This window comes from Lepus europaeus, chromosome 9 (assembly GCF_033115175.1).
Source record: "Lepus europaeus isolate LE1 chromosome 9, mLepTim1.pri, whole genome shotgun sequence".
NCBI lineage: Eukaryota > Metazoa > Chordata > Mammalia > Lagomorpha > Leporidae > Lepus > Lepus europaeus.
Window position 1 is genome coordinate 59,437,629 of NC_084835.1, and position 16,195 is coordinate 59,453,823.

The following is a 16,195-nucleotide window of genomic DNA, read 5'->3' on the forward strand; positions in this document are numbered from 1 at the left end:
GAAGCACCTGCCCTTAAGGAGCTTAGAGACTGGTGGGTGCGGTAGAAGTGAAAGACCATTGCTCTCCACAGGGAGAAGTACCCTGCTGGAAATTGGTTTGCAGCATGCATAGAGGGCTTCTGAATCAAACTAGGGGAGGGGGCGGGCAGAAGGGGCTCCTCCTCACCTGCAGCTTCACTGTTCAGGTTAAGTTGCGAATATGCAAGCAAGACCCTAAACTATTACCTGGAAAACTCCAGAAGCAAACAATTCCTAGGTTTTGAATTGTGTGCTGTTTTGAGTAACTTGATGGAATTTCACTGTCCTGTCTGGGCTGTGAATCCTTTGGCCAGCATAACCACACAGTATGCACTACTTAGAACCCAACAGCCACTTTAGCAGGCACCTCCTATCTTGATATTGCCCTAACTCTTACTTGCTTCACAGTGGCCCCAAAGGGCAAGAGTAGTGTGGGTGATAATTTGGATATGCCAGTGAGAAGCTGTAAAGAACTTCCTTTAAGTGAAAAGGTGAAAGGTCATGACTTAATAAGAAAGGAAAAAGGGGCCGGCACTGTGGCACAGCGGGTTAAAGCCCTGGCCTGAAGCACTGGCATCCCATATGGGCACTGGTTCAAGTTCCGGCTGCTCCTCTTCTGATCCAGCACTCTGCTATGGCCTGGGAAAGCAGCAGAAGATGGCCCAAGTCTTTGGGCCCCTGCACCCGTGTGGAAGACCTGGAGGAAGCTCCTGGCTCCTACCTTCAGATCGGCGCAGCTCCAGCTGTTGCGGCCATTTGGGGAGTGAACCAGCAGATGGAAGACCGACCTATCTCTCTCTCTCTCTCTCTCTCTCTCTCTGCCTCTGCCTCTCTGTAACTCTGTCTCTCAAATAAATTTTTTAAAAAAATAGGGCTTTCTCTGGCAACTCATGACTAGAGCCTAGGGAGATGACTGACGCCATGAACAGGAGTGTCAAATTGTTAAGTCAGCAACAGGAGTCACTGTGTACTTACATCCCATGTGGGATCTGTCCTTAATGTATTGTCTAATGTGCAGTGATGCTATAACTAGTACTGAAACAGTATTTTTACACTTTGTGTTTCTGCGTGGATACAAACTGATGAGATCTTTACTAATTATATACTGAATCGATCTTCTGTATATAAAGATAATTGGAAATAAAAAAAAAAGCCTGGTGTTAAATTGGAAATGGCATAGAAAATTAATTAATTTTTTAAAAAAATATTATGTAGGATCTCTGTCTTTAATGTGCTGTACACTCTTATTTAATGCTATAACTAGTACTCCAACAGTATTTTTTTTCACTTTGTGTTGCTATATGGGAGCAAACTGTTGAAATCTTTACCTAATATATGCTAAACTGATCTTCTGTATATAAAGAGAATTGAAAATGAATCTTGATGTGATTGGAAGGGGAGAGGGAGTGGGAAAGGGGAGGGTTGTGGGTGGGAGGGAAGTTTTGGGAGGGGGGGAAGCCATTGTAACCCATAAGCTGTACTTTGGAAATTTATATTCATTAAATAAAAGTTTAATAAAAAAAACAAAAAAACAAAAAAATATATAAATCCAGTCACCCCCCCCCCCCAAAAAAAAAAAAAATAGGGCTTTCTGGCTTCTGGTTCTACCCTATACTCCAGAGTCTAAAGCAGTGGTTCTCAGCTTTGGCTGCACGTTAGCATCACATGGCAGAGGCTTGAGGGGGAGAGGGTGGTGGTGTTTGGCAGAGGCAGTAAAGGTGCAGCCGGCAATGTCAGCATCCCATGAGGCTGCTGGTTAGAGTCTCAGCTACTCCACTTCTGATCCAGCTCCCTGCTAATCTTTAAAAAAGAAAATAAGGAAAAAATTGTATGCTGAGGTTGCTAAGATCTGTGGTAGGAACCGATTCCCTATGAAATTGTGAAGAAAGAGGAAATTCTTACTGGTTTTGCTGGCACAGCAAACTGCCAGAGTTGTGGTCCTGATGTGTGGTAAGTTCTTAGTTCAGATGGAAAGGGCGTTGTATGAGGTTTTGAACTTCCACCAGGGGTCTTGGGATGTGTCCCCCGAGGATAAGGAGGGATGTGCTGGATGTGCCAATTCAAAGCCAGGAGCCAGGAGCTTCTTCCACGTCTCCCACATAGGTGCAGGGGCCCAAGCACTTGGGCCATCTTCTACTGCTTTCCCAGGCCATAGCCGAGAGCTGGATCGGAAGTGGAGCAGCCAGGACATGAACCAGCGCCCATATGGGATGCTGACACTGCAGGTGGCAGCTTTACCTGCTATGCCACAGCGCTGGCCCCCCCAAAATTCTTTTTAGAAGTATTCATTATCCCAGAATCTTATAATCTCAAGATTGGAAATAATTTGAAAGAGAATCCATTCTAGTGAGTTATTTGATACTTTCTGTAAAGTAGTTGTCAAGCCTAAAATGAGGGAAACTCTGGAAAAATGGATTGGGCTGTGAATCTCTGTAGATATCTGGAGCTCTATATGTGCATTAAGTAAATAGTAGATTTGCATGTTTGTAATACATAATAAAATGTATTCAAAAGTCATCATAGTTTTGTCATTTCAGTTACTAGTATTTAAATCCAACTATTGTCATGGGGAGAGATAGTACTTAGGATTTTTTTATTTTGAAAAAAGTTTCTGTATCAGAAAAAATAGGAAACTTGTTAAAAATGAAGTTATAGAGATCTTAGTTTATAGTTAACATACAATGATTAGTTTATTAACATTTCTATTAAGTAATTCTAATAGCTTGGTTATTCTTTGCCTCTGTATTTTGATTTTCTTTAAAACAGTACTACAATAAGTTTCTAAATGCCACTGTTTGAGATGGAGTATTTTACCCTGAAGTTCATGATAAAATGAAATTATTCTCAATAGGCTTCCTTTTAGGCTAAGTTTATATAATTTAAAGTACTTACCTTTAAATTATGTTTATTTTCTATATCAAGATGTTCTCACAATAATGGATACTTTGTTTTTATTCCTTCCTTCAAGGTTTATTTGTGTATTTGAAAGGAGAGTGACAGAGAGGGAGAGCAGAGAGTGAGTGAGCAGTCTTCACCTGCAGGTTTACTTCCCAGATGGACGTGCTAGCCCAGGTGTGGGCCTGGCCAAAACCAGGAGCACGAAATCCATGCTGGTCTCCTGCATGTGTGGCAGAGTCCAAAATGCGTGGGCTATCTTCTGCTGCCTTCCCAGGAGCATTAGCAGGGAGCTGGCTCAGGAGCGGAGCAAGCCAGGACTTGAACCTGTGCTCTGAAATGGGATGTTAACATCAGAAGCAGTGGCTTAACCTGCTGCATCACAGTGCCCACCCTAAGTGGATGGATTTTGGTTTATTTTATTTTTATTTTTTTTGACAGGCAGAGTTAGAGTGAGAGAGAGACAGAGAGAAAGGTCTTCCTTCCGTTGGTTCACCCCTCAAATAGCTGCTACGGCCAGTGTGCTGCGCCGATCCGAAGCCGGGTGCTTCCTCCTGGTCTCCCATGCGGGTGCAGGGCCCAAGGACCTGGGCCATCCTCCACTGCACTCCCGGGCCACAGCAGAGAGCTGGACTGGAAGAGGAGCAACCGGGACAGAATCCGGCGCCCCAACAGGGACTAGAACCCGGGGTGCCGGCACCACAGGCAGAGGATTAGCCTAGTGAGCCGTGGCGCTGGCCGGTTTCTTTATTTTTTTAACATGTAGCAAATAAAAATAAACATTTATGTTTAGTATACAGGATCATAAAAATTAGTAAATGACTTAGAAATTAGAAACACTGTGGGTAAGTTATTAAGAAACATCAAAGATCACACATTTAACATCCCCTGTATGTCCAGCATAATGGTAGGTGTTGAGGAGATAATGGGATCTATATTTTTAATTAGACAAAGTCCTTGCTCAGAATTTGCGAACCAAAGGAAAAACAGAGCTGGCATACTTTTGTTTTTGAGGTGATGATTTTTTTAAAAGGTAATTTAGGGGCCAGCATTGTGGAATAGTAGGTAAAGCTGTGGCCTGCAGTGCTAGCATCCCATATGGGCACCAGTACATGTCTCAGCTGCTCCACTTCCAATCCAGCTCCCTGCTACCGGTTTGGGAAAAGCAGCGGAGGATGGCCCAAGTATCTGGGCCCCTACCACCCATGTGGGAGACCTGGATGAAGCTCCTGGGTCCTGGTTTCAGCCTGGCTTGGCCCTGGCTGTTGCGGCCATCTGGGGAATACACCAGCGGATGGAAGATCTGTCTCTCCTTCTCTATAACTCTTTCAAATAAATTAATTTAAGAAAGGTACTTTAGTGATAGTTTCTTTAATTTTGAGACTTAAAAAAAATTGAATTTGAAAGAGAGAGGTTTCACTCCCCAAATGCCTGTAACAGCAAGAGCTGGGCCAGACTGAACCAGGAGCTTGGAACTTAAACTGGGCCTCTGACATGGGTGGTAAGAGCCCAACTATGTCAACTGCTACCTCCCAGGATGTCCATTAGCAGGAAGTTGTAATCCGGAGCAGGAGTAGAGCTGGAACGTGAACCGAGACACTCTGCTGTGGGATGCAAGTTGCACCAAATGTCCTCCCTTTGAGGCTGTTTATAACTAGTTAATGTGGCAGATGCTGATACGTAGGCAGATGGGGCCTACAAGTTGCCCACAGAGCTCCTCTCCCCTTCCCCCACAGCATACTCTACCTTTTAATAAGATTCAAGGTGACATGGACTGGTCTTTAAGGATCTCAGCATAAAAAGTGTACGGCTAGCCAGAGACAAAGACACAGACCACTTTAAAGGATTCTGCTGTGTAGAATTCAATGAGGTGGTGTCCCTTAAGGAAGCTCTGACTTACGATGGTGCAGGTGCACTGCTGGGTGATTGGTCACTTCGTCTGGACATTGCCTAAGGCAGAAAACAAGACAGAGGTGGTTTTGGATTCTGGAGAGGTGGACCAGATGACAGAGGCTTCGGGGATGACTCCTCAGGAGGCAGCTGCCCCAGGACTGGCCAACGGGCTCTCTGCTTCAGAGATGGCCCTCCCCTGCGCGGCCCCAACATGGCCTTCAGAGACCCGACACCGGCTTAAACCTTGAATGGTCGCAATGCCCCTCAATCAAGTCGCCAATCCCAACTCTGTTATCTTCGGGGGAGCCAGGCCCAGAGAGGAAGTGGTCCCCAAGGGCCAAGAATGCACTTGTGTGGGAGGGGCTGGGTGGAGGGGGCGGCGTGGCGCTGGGGCAGGGCTCGCAGCTTTCCGGGGGAGGACTGAGGGCGACCCCTGCGTGCGTGGCCGGGTTCTGGTGCTGCTCCTTTTTCTCCTTGGCCTTTTCTGTCTGAGACACACTGGCCAGACTCCAGGCGTTTGTTTGACTTCCTCAGTGCTTCTCTTCCCACCTGCATGTCGAGTTCTGTATTGCTGTGGCTCCCAAGAAAATGACAAGCCAGACAGCGTCTTGTCTCTACGCGGCGCTGATGAGCGTGCCCGAGTGGAGGCGCCTTGCTTCCAGAGCACAGGTACAATTGCAGCTTCCTCCCGGTCCTGTTCAGGGTGCTCCCACCTCCCCTACCGTCCCCTGGTGAATTACTGGGGCCCAGCAGGCTCCCAGTGGGAAGGGTAAGACCTGGAAGAGCAATGTGGCATACCAGGGGGTTAGTCTGTGTCAAAGCAACTGGAGACTGTCCAAAGCAGCTCGCTCTGCTCACAGAGCCTGGCACGGGCACTCTCTGCCGGGGTCGCAGGTGGCGGTGCCAGACAGCACTGCTGAGGCTTTTGCCAGATGCTGTGTCCGTGTGTTTCGTGTCTCCTGCTTTTGTTTCTCTGTCGCCCGGTGTAACGTGATGAGAAGCCGGGCTGCACCCCCGCCCTCCAGTTCATGGTGAGAATGAGCCTCGAATCTGGCACTTTATTTCACTCGGTGAATTCATAAACATGCAGAGCTGGCAAGAGCCTTAAACAACTTCAGATGGCTCAGCATTTCTGGGTTTGCTGCCTCTTTTCGGGGACAGTCGGTGTGGTGTGGAATAGGACTGAGGCAATAGCTTTGGAGCTTGAACTCCTGACCGTGAACAAATAAATGAACGCCCGAGTCTGGGTCTGGTCCAGTGGGAGCAGTTGAGGGGTCAGCCGGCAGTGGGGGCAGTGGGGGCTCCGAGGAGTGCCCCGGGCCCAGGTGGCCTGGCTGCCCTGTGCAGTGCATGTAGATGCTGCTCCGTGCTCCGGCCTTGGCTTCCCTTTGTCTTTGTTACAAAGTTGTAGCAATTTACAGAACACTGCTATCTCCTCCTCATTGTAGCACCAATACTTGATTGTAATCAAACCTGATGCTTTCTGATGACCTACTTAGATCTTCAATGTGGAAAAGATTAAGATCAGAACAAATTCACCTAAATTTCTTGGCAATTTAGTTGACTTTTACATGTAAGAATGGAATTCCAAGCACTTAACGCGTACAGCTCTGTGACAGAAAGTACATCTTTGGATAGGGAGTTTTGTAAATGATCTTTTAAATAAAAGAAAACCTCATGTAATATTTAAAAAAATGCATACATGTTTTAAATCTTAATGTTTGCTTAAAAATTTTATGAGATTAAAATACTTGTGAAATGCACAGCTCTTAACTATACAATTTAATGACTTTTTTAAAAAAAGATTTATTTGTTTATTTGAAAGAGTTGCAGAGACAGAGGGAAAGTGAGAGGTAGATCTTACATCTGCTGGTTTACTCCCTAGATGGCTGTAATGGCTGGGGCTGGACCAGGCTGGAGCCAGGTGCTTCTTACAAGAATCCTACCTGGGTAGCTGAGGTAAAGCCCTTGAATCATCTTCTACTGTTTTTCCCAGGCCATCAGCAGGGAGCAAGATTAGAAATGGAGCAGCCAGATACATGAACCAGTGCCATTGCAGGCTGCAGCTTTACTGGGTATGCCACAATGCTGGCTCCAGTTTAGTGAGTTTTGATGAATGTGTACACCTGTGTGATAGCCCCTCTGATATAGGGGGTAAGGTAGCTAGCCGAGCTGTCGGCACAAACCTCAAGGCCCTGCCTCATGCAATACTATCCTGTTTGTCAGGACACCCTCTTCCCAGGATGCCTTATTTTCATCAGGGACCTAGGGAAATATGCATATTAAGCTCCACATGGAATTTTATGGAGGTGTCATAAAGCTCCCATAAAAGGAGGTGCTGGGAGGTGCTTGTACTCTTCTGTCAAGAGACAGGTCAGGAGGAGCTGAGGGTGTCCCCCTCTCTTGACTTTGCTTCCCCTACCTCTTCTGTCTCTGACCGACTCTCTTCCACTCTTCAACTATGCCCATCTGTGTGTGTGGGTGTGTTTAAAGCTTTCTTACCTTTTGAATAAATTTTATCATTTTATGCACCATATATGTGTCTGGACTTCAGTGCTTTTTAAGTAAAAGACAAGGACCTGGGTTAAAATTAGATGCCATTTCTCCCACATCACCTCACCCAACGGTTCCTTTAGTTAATTCTCAGTTGTGATCTCTTTTACCATAGATGAGTTTTTGTTGTACTTGAACTTCACATAAATAGAATCATACTGTCTGTATTCTTCTGTGTCTGGCTTCTTTTGTTCAGCATGTTTTTGAAATTCATCCATGTTGCATGTTGGTAGTTCTTTTTTAAAAAAGTATTTATTTATTTATTTGAGAGACAGAGTGGGGACACACAGAGAGAGGCATCTTCTGTCTGCTGGTTCACCCTCTAGATGACTGCAATAGCCAGGGTTGGGCTATTCCAGGAGCCAGGAACTCCATCTGGCGTGGGTGGCAGGGGCCTAAGTACTCAGGCTACCATCCACTGCCTTCCCAGGTGCACTATCAGGAAGTTGGATTGGAAACAAAGAGCTGAAATTCTGGAGGAGTGGGAGAGTTGAAATCTGGGAACTCAAACCTGTCTCCCAAGTGACTGGTGAGGACCCAACTTTTGAGCCATTGCCTGTTGCTTCCTGGTGTGTGCATCAGCAGGAACCTGGAATCAGGAGCCCAGTTGGGACTTGAACTTAGACACTCAGTACAGGATAAGGGTGTCCCACATGGTGTCTTAACTGTTAGTCCAAGTGCACACCCCAGATTTCATCCCTTTTTGTGGCTGAATCTGTGTATGTGTCACATTTCTTTTTATCCATGCATCAACTGATGGACACACAGGTTGCTTCGGTTTCTCAGCTGCTGCAAATAGTGCCGGAATTAACATAGGAATACAAAGAATCTCAACAGAGTGATTTCATTTCCCTTGGGTATATACTCAGTAGTGGGATTGCAGGGCCACTTGGTAATTCTGTTTTTAGTTTGTTGAGCCACCTCTGTAATGTTTTCCACAATGGTTTTACTAATTTACAGATTTAAAACTTCAAATGACTCTGTTAAATGTTGACTTTGAGCTAACTTATTTATTTTTATTTTTTTTTATACTTTGAAACTTTGTCCTTCATAGAAGAAAGAATTAATACAATAAGACAAACTGTAAAAGACCCTTGCTCATTTCCAGGGATCTCTGTCAAGAGGCAACCACTGTTAACAATTTCTTATTTGTGCTTCCAGGGATTTGTAGGCATAAACATCCAAATATATATTTATTTCTGCTGTACTTTGTTTTTGCAATATAAATAGTATTATACTACCATGTTTTCCAGTTGATTCTTTTAATTTAAAGATAAATATCAATCACTTTCATTAATATTTATAAAATTGGAGTAGAAACCTTTTGAAATATCAAGTATTTTGCTATAGTATACTTGGAGTTTAGAGTTGGTTGTTTTAACATTTAGATCAAGCTAATAGATAAGTCTTTTTCTTTTTGAGAAATTCATCAGGGGCCGGTGCTGTGGCTTAGCAGGTTAAGCCGCTGCCTGCAATGCCAGCATCCCATAATCACTTGAACAACAGCCTGTTCAAGTCCCAGCTGCTCCACTTAGGATCCAGCTCCCTGCTAATGGGCCTGGGAAAACAGTGGAAGATGGCTCAAGTGCTTGGGAACACTGGAAGAAGCTCCTGACTCCTAGCTTTGGATTGGCCCAGCTCCAGACATCGAGGCCATTTGGAGTGTGAACCAGCAGATGGAATCTCTCTCTCTCTCTCCCTCTCTCTGACTCTTCCTCTCTCTTCTCTGTAACTCTGACTTTCAATAAGTAAATAAATGCATCTTAAAAAAATGAAATTCTACAAGCTAGTTTTCTTAATAATTTGACTGTAAGAGATTATAATAAAACTCAGTTTTTCTATCAACCAATATTTCTTGAGTACTGTCTTATACCAAGAAATCTTCTAAGAAGTTGACATATGGTAATGAATATGACAAGGTCCTTGTTTTTATGGTGTGTATATTCTAAAAATATTAAGAAGGTGTTATTGAGACAATGTATTTTACAATCTAAGAGGTACACCTTAATCTTCTCATTTTTGAAAAGCTGATACTTTTTTTTTTTTTTGGCAGGCAGAGTGGACAGTGAGAGAGAGACAGAGAGAAAGGTCTTCCTTTTGCCGTTGGTTCACCCTCCAATGGCCGCCTGCTGATACTTTTTTAAAAAAGTTATTTACTTACTTGAAAGTCAGAGTTCCATAGAGAGAGGAGACGCAGAGAGAGAGAGAGAGAGAGAGAGAGATCTTTCATCCGCTGGTTGACTCCCCAGATGACTGCAACAGCTCGAGCTGCGCCAATCCAAAGCCAGAAGCTTCCTCCAGGTCTCCCACATGGGTGCAGGGGCCCAAGGGCTTGGGCCATTTTCTTTTGCTTTCTCAGGCCATAGCCTGGATTGGAAGTGGAGCAGCCAGGACTCGAACCAGCGCCCAGATGGGATGCTGGCACTGCAGGTGGCGGCTTTACCTGCTATGCCACAGTGCTGGCCCCAAGGCTGAATCTTCTTTAGAGTTCTGATTATGTTTACAAAGATAATGGAACATTATTTTGCTTAATTTTTTTCAAAATTAACACTATATGTGTGTGTGTATATATATATATATATATCTGGAATACTTAATTGATTAAGAAACTAGTTGAGATGTAGGCATTTGGCTTAGCAGTTAAACTTCATCCTTTATTGGAGTGCCTGGGTTTGAGTCCCAACCCCACTTTCCATTCCAGTTTCCTGCCAATGTGCGCCTTGGGAGGCAGGAGGTGATGGTTCCTGCCACCCATATGGGAAACTCAGATTGAGTTCTTGGCTCCCACCTTTGAACTGGCCCAGCCCTGGCTGTTGTATTTGGGGAATGAACTAGTAGATAGATCTTCCCTCTCTCTTGTTTCTCTCTCAATCTCTCAACAGATTTGTCTTGCGATCCTTCCAGTAAGTAAAGATTAAAGAGAAAAGAAAAGAGTGGTTGAGCTTTTTTTTGTTGTTTTGAAATAGGGGAGGGAGGTTCTGGCATCATCTGGTTTGACTTTCTTGTTTTTGATGTAGAAACTAGAAGAAAAATTAAAATGTAAGAATCAAAGATTTTACAGGTCTTTCTCTTTTCTCTCTCTCTTTTTTTTTTTTTTTTTTTTTGACAGGCAGAGTGGACAGTGAGAGAGACAGAGAGAAAGGTCTTCCTTTTGCCGTTGGTTCACCCCACAATGGCCGCTGCGGCCAGTGCACCGTGCTGATCTGAAGCCAGGAGCCAGGTGCTTCTCCTGGTCTCCCATGCGGGTGCAGGGCCCAAGGACTTGGGCCATCCTCCACTGCACTCCCGGGCCACAGCAGAGAGCTGGACTGGAAGAGGAGCAACCAGGACAGAATCCGGCGCCCCAGCAGGGACTAGAACCCGGTGTGCCGGCACCGCAGGCGGAAGATTAGTCTATTGAGCCACAGCGCCGGCCTTACAGGTCTTTTTCAAGACTGACCATATTGTAGATCTTTTTAAAAAATTATTTATTTATTTGAAAATTGGAGTTACAGAGAGGAAGAGGCAGAGATATTGTCCATCTGCTGATTCAGGTCACAATGGCCAGGACTGGATCAGCCTGGAGCTAGGAGCTTCATCTGGGTCGCCCATGTGGGCACAGGGGCCCAAAGACTTGGGCCATCTTCTACTGCTTTTCCTGGGCCTTTAGCTGGGAACTGGATCAGTAGCAGCTGGGACATGAACTGGCACCCATAGGGGATTACAGTGTTGCAGGCTTTACCTGCCATGCCACAATGATGGCCCTCTTGCAGTTCCTAAGGTTAATTTTCACACTGCAATCATCTATGACTTTAATTTGTACTTAATATCTAAACAGAACTCAAATATTTTGTCTGAGGCCAACGTTTGAACTCCAGCAATTCATTGCATCTAGGTCTTAGAATAATAGCCCAGTGGGGGGGGGGGGGGGAGAATAATAGCCCAGGAAAGACACGGTTTTTGCAGTTTATCAAATTATTCACTTTTATAGCATTACAACCTAATTTTATGAGTTGATAGAGTAACATTTTTAAAAACTGGCTCATGATATTTGACAACCCAAAAGGAAGATTTATTTCATGCATTTGGGTCAACTTATTAATGTGAAATCCAATTACTGTATAATCAAGTTTTGGGTTGTTAGAATTGTGAAGTATTCCCTGTGTTCCAGAAAATTGGCACATAACCAGTAAAAACCTTTCAATAAGTATATGAAATATGTAGCCTAGGACTTTTGTTAACTTTTTTCTTTGTTATAGATTCCACACCAGATCATCCATCACAAACAACACCAGCCCGGAAGGAAACTCCCAGTTCTTCATCTCGGCAGAAAGATAAAGTTGATAAAAGAAATGAATGTGGTGAGACTCCATTACACATGGCAGCTATTCGAAGAGATGTGAAGCAAGTCAAAGAATTAATAAGTTTAGGGGCAAATGTGAATGTGAAAGATTTTGCAGGTAAGAATGGCTAATTCCAGACTAATATTCAGAAATTCAAACTTTAAACACATCCTGATTACAGCTTCATCCACTTTATTTTATTCCTTTTGCTGGAAAGAGAGATTCTAGTATTCTTTATTATAAATCTTTTGGTTTGTGTACATAAAACCTTGATGTCTGCTGTCATTTCATGTCAATAATTACTCAGATCTGTATGTATTACTCTTACATTTTAGTTGATGTTTTGTAGATCTTCGTCCAATTTTGGGGTCTATTTAGGTGAGTTAAAATATACAATATTTTCCAAGTAGTTCAGTCAAAATTCTTTGAAGAACATTTAATACTGTGAACATGAGAATTCACTAAGAGTTATGTTGTTATTTTCATTTTCATGAATCAAATAGCATACCAGTACATTCCTACTGTAAATCATTCAAACAGTAAAAGTTTGTAGAGAACAATATAGAAATTCCCCTTAATTTCTTTTTTTTTTTTTTTTTTGGGCGGGGGGGGGCGGTTATTTATTTGAAAGGCAATGTTAGAGAGGCGGGGGAGAGAGAGAGAGAGACAGAGAGCAAGAGCTTCCATCAGCTTGTTCATTCCCCAAGTGGCTGGAAAGGCTAGGGCCAGGCCAGGCTGCAGCCAGGCTCCTGGAACATCCCTCATGTGGATGCAGGGGCCCAAGGGTTTTATCACCTCCCACTGATTTCCCAGGTGTGTTAGCAGGGAGCCGAACGGGAAGTGGAGTAGGCAGGACTCAAACTGGTGCCTACACGGGATGCTGGCATTGCGGGTGGTGATTTAGCCTGCTGCACCACAATGCCTCTTCCCCTCCTATCCCACCCTTCATTTCAGAGTATGCTATCCTGCTGTCTCCTGCCAATGTCTCGCTGTTCCGTAGACCTGTTAATGATTTGGAGGTTATCCTTTAGTACATTCTTCATTATCGTACATAAAACTGAACATTGCCTATGTATAGGCTTTTTGTTTAAACAGATGGAATTATTCCATCCATATCAGTGTATAGCTCTACCTACTGCCTGTAAGAAAATATCAGGTGATCTATTTTCAAATAATAAAACTAAGAGGCTTAAGTAGGTAAAAAGTAACTCCATCTCAGTCCAGGCCTCCATCTCACAGTCCTCTGCCTACACATACTAGTTGCACAAAACAGGATATTGTGCTCAACCCTGCGGGGTGCAGGCGCCCCGGTTTCAAATGGCCCAACCACAAAGTTTCTATTCCCAGAACAGCTCTGAGCAAACAGCTGTCATTTACTGTAAAATGCTTTCCCCTTTTCTTCTCCTGATCAGCAACCAATGCCCTAGCCAATCCTCTTTCCCTCCTGACGGCTCAGCATTTCTGCTGGGCATCGGTTCCTCTACCGCCCCATCTTACAGGATGTCCGGGAGATTTGACCGACGCGGTCCTCAGCCAGTGAGGAGCCGGGGGAGGGGCTTGCACAGCAGAGAATGAATGCCTTGCTCCCGCTGCTCTGGGTGCCTGCTCGCCAGTCACCTGTCCTGGCAGAGTTGGTCGCCTGTCTTCGCAAGGTAGTTAACAAAGCCTGACCTTCTGCTAACTTATTGTATCCGAGTCCACTCTCTGGTGAGCTTACTTCCCACACCGCCTTAATGCCGTATACATATCTCTGTATGTCTATGTGTGCATATATATATATATATATTTATATATGATATATGGATACCTTTCATTTTTAACAGTTGCATACTATTTTATAACATGGATTTACATAGACAGTATAGTGAGCACCCTTATCCAAACATGAAGTGTTTCATTAGAATGGAAACTGCTGAATCAAAGGAGGTACATATTTAACATTTTTAAAATAATGGCAAATTGCTGACCAGGAAATCCTATGTCACTTTATACTACCATCAGGAGTATATTAAAGAGCTATTTTTCTCATTTCCTCATTAAACTTAGGCATATCAACCTAATTAATAAGAATCTGACAAATGAAAAAATAGCTTGGTTTTCCATGATCAGTATGTATAGTTACGTTATAGTAGTGACAGTGGACCTATCTCCTTGTGAATTGCCAGATCCAGTCCTTTGCTCGTTTTCATTTGATTTGGTGCTGTTTTTAACAAAGTCCTTTTTGTAGTCTAAATTGTATCTTTGTTATATATGTAAAGATTTTCATGTCTGTGACTTATGCTAAATGTTCACTACAGTGTTATTGTACTAGAGTTTTCATCTTTTATGTAGCTATGTCAGTTGATCTTTCCATTTGTGAGTTCTTGCTTGGGTATTTTATTTGAGAAGCTATTTGCCATGTTTCATAAAATTATATTTCTGTATTTTCTGTTTCCCAAATATTGTTTTCTTTGTACTGGTAGCCCTAGTAATACATCTGTAATTAATTTCTCTTTTTGGTGTGTGTGTGGGGGGAAGGAGTGACATATAGCACCTACTTTAAAGGATGGGACTTAAAATGCACAGCACCCGTTCTGGAGGAAAACATGGCATTTATCAGAAGCTTTACAAATACAGTTTCCCTTTGATCTAAGCCTTCCACTTCTAAGGATTTATGTTAGATATTCAGTTGTGGTTGTACACATGTAGACTGGTTGCAGGGATACTTCTAGCAGCATTGTTTCCAATATCTAAAACTAGCAATAACCTAAATTCCAAGTAGTATGAGCGTGTTGAGATAAATTGTGGTATATTTGATTAGTACAATACTATCATGTAGAATAACGTCATGATGTAAGGAATCATTTGTACTGAAGGACCCTTATGGGGGGGAGGGACAAGAAACTAGGCCTGGGCAAATATCAGGGGCTTCTTAAGAGGTTAGATGTTCCTCAGAGTTCAGTGGGCAGGACGTTCTCTGGGAAGGAAAAGTCAATCCCCTTCAGAGAACCTCTAGGCACGCCCAGAGCAGAACTGCCCCTCCCCTCCGGGAAACCTCTGGGCGCGCCCAGAGCAGAGCTGCCCCTCCCCTTCGGAGAGTCTCTAGGCGCGCACTTATGATGTCACTGCGACCGGCCAATCCTGTAACACCTCAGCACTCTCCCTCAGCACTCTCCCTCAGCATTCTCCGGTATGCTAATTGTCCCTCCGAACTAGCCAATCCCGTGCCACCTCTGCATTTTCCACCAGCACTCTCCACCAGCATTCTTCGCCAGCATTCTCCCATATGCTAATGGTCCCTCTGAACTGACCAATCCTATGCATGCGTATTAGGAATATGCTAATTCGTTGCCTATATAACCTGTGTGAAACTGCCGCTCAGGGCTCCTCACCGTCTGAGGTGGGGGCCCGTTTGCGCAAACGTTCAATAAAAACCTCGTGCTTTTTGCATCAACTGGTCTGGAGTCTGGATCTTTGGGCATCCTCCCGAGCAAGTGGGCATCTCTGCAACTGAGAGGTCCAACAGTACTTGAGATGGTAGAGGAAACAGGTTAAACAAGATGGGGAGAACTATGCTAGATTTTTTAAATTATTACATCTGAGAGTAAGCTTGTGGGTATGCTTATTTTCTTCTTTGTACTTTTTTCTCTAATACTTTTTCTAATATTTATCTATGAATATATATTTTTTATTATATAAAAGTAATTAAAATGGTAAATTATATTTAAAATAACTTAAGTCCAGTGTTGCAGTTGATTTCTCAACAATGTTGCAGTGGATTCGTTTCTGAGAGGAGAAGCGTGGTGGGGGCAAGAGGCACGGAGTCACCACACAGACCCCGGGAGTTGGGTGAAAGCAGGCCTGAGGCGAGCAGCCTGCAGACTCCTTTATTTCAGTTAGTAAAACAGCTTATATAGTCAAGACCAGCCAATCCGGTCAAGGGGCGGTCTATGCCCCAACCAATCACAGCCTGTTGCCAGGCAGTTTCCAAAGCCATCCAATCACAGCCTGTTGCCAGTCAGGCTCTTGTTGCTAGGCAGTTTCTGAAACCATCCAATCACCGCCTGCCATCAATCAGGCTCTGTTGTCATGTGATTTCCTCTGTTGTCATGTGGTTTCCGAAGCCATCCAATCACGGCCTGTTGCCAGGCAGTTTCTGCTGTCAGTGGCCATCTTGGCATGACCTTTTCACCTCAGTGGCCATCTTGATATGACCTTTTCACCTCATTCCACCACAGTCCAGAAAATATTTTATGTTTTTTTTTTTAAGATTTATTTATTTATTTGAAAGTCAGAGTTACACAAAGAGAGAAGGAGAGGGGGAGAGAGAGAGAGAGAGAGAGAGAGAGAGAGAGAGAGAGAAGTCTTCCATCCACTGGTTCACTCCCCAATTGGCCTCAATGGCCAGAGCTGCGCTGATATGAAGCCAGGAGCCAGGAGCTTCTTCCAGGTCTCCCACGTGGGTGCAGGGGCCCAAGGACTTGAGCCATTCTCTACTGCTTTCCCAGGCCATGGCAGAGAGCTGGATTGGAAGT

At 44.0% G+C, this 16,195-nt stretch overlaps 1 long non-coding RNA gene and 1 pseudogene across 4 annotated transcripts in view; both read left to right on the forward strand.

Annotated features, from left to right (window-relative positions):
- LOC133767141 (uncharacterized) overlaps positions 1-16,195 on the forward strand; it is a 74,606-nt gene that overhangs the window by 42,780 nt on the left and 15,631 nt on the right. For all 4 annotated transcript variants that reach the window (XR_009866815.1, XR_009866814.1, XR_009866813.1 and 1 more), the window contains exons 2-3: positions 10,469-10,780; positions 11,598-11,798. This is a non-coding gene — a long non-coding RNA (uncharacterized LOC133767141). The remainder of the gene's footprint in view (positions 1-10,468; positions 10,781-11,597; positions 11,799-16,195) is intronic.
- Positions 4,505-5,579, forward strand: LOC133766686 (eukaryotic translation initiation factor 4H-like; annotated as a pseudogene).